This window comes from Triticum aestivum, chromosome 1D (genome assembly GCF_018294505.1).
Source record: "Triticum aestivum cultivar Chinese Spring chromosome 1D, IWGSC CS RefSeq v2.1, whole genome shotgun sequence".
Classification (NCBI taxonomy): Eukaryota; Viridiplantae; Streptophyta; class Magnoliopsida; order Poales; family Poaceae; genus Triticum; species Triticum aestivum.
Genome location: NC_057796.1, coordinates 25056117 through 25059454, shown reverse-complemented (window position 1 = coordinate 25059454; position 3338 = coordinate 25056117).

Genomic DNA, 3338 nt, shown 5'->3' with positions numbered 1-3338 from the left:
CCATGGCAGCCATGAAAATGGTTGTAGCAAAATTCATCAACTGTCATAGCAAAAACCTATAACGGTTACAACAAAACATCGTCGCCGCCATCACGAACACATCTGAGAGATGATATGCTTGAAGTTTTTTTTCATTGCCGCCTGCAGCTTTTGTCATCGGCGGTTGTAGCTTTTCGTTGTCGTCCATGGCTTTCATCATCTATGGACTATGGTTGATACTTTTTTCGTCGCCGATTGAAGCTTTTCTCATCGTCAGCTGCAACTTTCGGGGTTGCAAAGTGCCCGCTCCCAACCTCCGCCTTCTGGTTGAAGCTTTTTTCAATTGCATGGTGGTTCGATCGAAGCTTTTCCAAACTACGGTTGAAGCTTTTGTGTGAACGATTGTAGCTTTTTGAGTTGCACACTTTCCTGTTGAAGCTTTATATACCGCTGATTGAAGCTTTCAAATCAAATGATGGAAGCTTTTCATATGAACGGTTCCAGCATCACCCCCGCTGCCGCGCACCATGACCACATTGGTTCTCGACGCTGGTTCCAGCTTTCTGGGTTGCGCAGTGCCCGCAGCCCAAAATCCGCCTTCTGCTTGAATCTTTTTCAATTGCACGGTGGTCCGGTCGAAGCTTTTCTAAACTACGGTTGAAGCTTTCGTGTGAACGATTGTAGCTTTTTCGGTTGCATAGTGTCCGGTCGAAGCTTTATATACCACCGGTTGAAGCTTTCGAATCAAACGCTAGAAGCTTTTCATATGAATGGTTCCAGCATCGCCCCCACTTTCGGGCTCCATGGCTACAATCTTCTCGTCACCGGTTGCAACTATTAGGGTTGCGCAATGCCCACCCCCGAAATATGTCTTCTTGTGAAGCTTTTTTCAGTTGCACGGTGGTCTAGTCGAAGCTTTTCCAAACTACAATCGAAGCTTTCGTTTGAATGATTGTAGCTTTTTTAGTTGCACGGTGTCCGGTTGAAGCTCTATATACCGCCGGTGGAAGCTTTTCAGATGAACGGTTCCAACATTGCCCTCGCTGTCACACGCCGCGGTTGGTCACGCGCCATCAACGGTCACCAGTGCCGCGCGCGGCCTCTTGCAGCTCCCCCTCGTCGCTACTTCTCCGCCCCCTCCCCCTGGCTCGGCCTAGCAGTAAGGGCTTGTTATGCCGGTGCGCTGCGCGGCGTCCGAGATGGAGAAAAAAGAGTAGTTGCAACAAGCCCTACCGCCACATTGTGGGGAAGATGAAGATGGTGGAAAAACAATTCGTATGAGGAGCGCTCCCATGGCCTGTGTGGCGCACGATCCATAGCGATCGCAAGATCGCATGCGACCGACCTAATCTTCGGCCTGCCGGGAGGCCAGAAATGTTTCCCATTCTTATAAATTTAACTTGATTTTTGTCTAGTATATATCACAGAGTCATAGAACATTCTATAGCTATAATCCAACTTTCTATGAGATGAATGACATGAATCAAATCTACATCATATACTTAATTCAGATGTGACTCTTAATATACACCTTAGCCTGTTATAATACGGTATATTAGTACTTGGTCGTACTTAGTAAAGTGTAGTAAACAAATATAAGAACTTAGTATGATGTGATAGAAAAGTCCCTGCCAATCACACTGTGCCATTTGGCAGACATATGGATCTATGGGCTGAGCTCGCAACTCACTTAGTGCCCACGCACTTTTGCTAATACCCTGTGGTCTATGCTATTGGAACTCGCTGTCACTAACTTGGTACATATCCAATAGCTCTAGTTTGTGTGGCCACTCTCGACCGGATAGAAGATCCACCGCCACGGGGGCTGCCACCCTTGTCGTTGAAGTCGGAACTATGCGCCATGACCAGGCCATCTTGGAGTGACGAGGAGTGTCCTCCTACTCCGACCCCATCACCGACTCTGATGATTCGATAAGGAGCAAGGTATGTCATGTTTTCACGCTCGGATTAGGGTCGGGTTTGATCGATTTTGGCCTTTCATGTTTCCTTTATTGAATTGATTTGGTTGGTAATTTAGATGTCATATATGATTTCCTACAAGTATTGGAGCTGGCTAGCAGAAGATTACTATACATTATGCCTCCATAAGTTCCCCCCCCCCCCCCCCCCCCCCCCCGCGAAAAGTTGTTGGCTTTTGAATCAGTTGGCACCGGAAGAAATTTTCTTGGATGTTCATGCCATGTGAGTGGTTTTTAAGTTATTTCTAGTTGTTTTAGTAAATCAATTTTATGTTGTTTTAGCAAGTGCAATCATTTGTCTTTAGTAACTGCAATGTAGTTGTTTAGTAAGAGCAAGATTGAGCTTGTTTAGCAAATGAGGACATGTGTAAATGTGAGTGCTTTAAATTGACCTATCCTATAAAGTATATGCATCTTGCTATGTTGCTGCATTCAGCTTGGCCCATCCTATAAAATATATTCATGTTGCTCTATTGATGCATAGAGTTTGATTACCATGATTGGTCGTTAAAATGCAACAACATTCAATCGACTCATCTTATAAAATATATGCATCTTGAGCTTGGTTGCCATAAAAAGTCATTACTAAATGCAACAATTTTTAATTGACCCATCTTATACAAAATGTGTGTGTTATGTTATATGCTCAGCCAATAAATAACTAGTTGATAGAAGTTATCTTGATTTATGAGCTTTATGAGTACTCCCTCTGTAAACTAATATAAGATCATTTTGATCACTATTTAGTCTAATATAAAACCGTCACTACTTAGTGATCTAAACGATCATATATTAGTTTACAGAGGGAGTAATTGCAAGTCTTATATTTTTTCATGTATGTTGAACCTGTAGGAAGGACAAAACTATGGCTATGTGGTATGGGTTGACTGTGAGTGGCCAAATTCTTTGAAAATGTTGTGGTATGGGTTGACTGTGAGTGGACAAATTCTTCGAAAATGTGTCTAGCTAGGTTGTGTATGGGTAGGAGAGGAGAGTCAGGATTAGAGAGAACTAGAGGCTAACGCGCGCTTTGCCGCGCCGTTCTTCACGCTGGGATTAACTCTTTTATATCTAGTAGATTATTGTGATTGGTTGTTTTCTTTGGATTTTATATGTGTTGCCTTGTGATTTAATTATGTTTTGACGGTGTTTTTTCGTTCATATATCGTGTTAGATTGCCGTTGGAGACTGTATTTGTTCCCATAGGAGAATGGAATTGTTTGGTGCATGGTTGTGGTGTATTTACATGTTTCGGCCTTGGTGCTAGTTAGTGGTGGTCATCTGAGCCTCTTGAGAGCTCCTATTCCATGCTAAAACTGTGAAATTGTTGCTATAAAAATAACATATGCCAGCCAACGAAGCTCATGCCCGCTCAGCTTG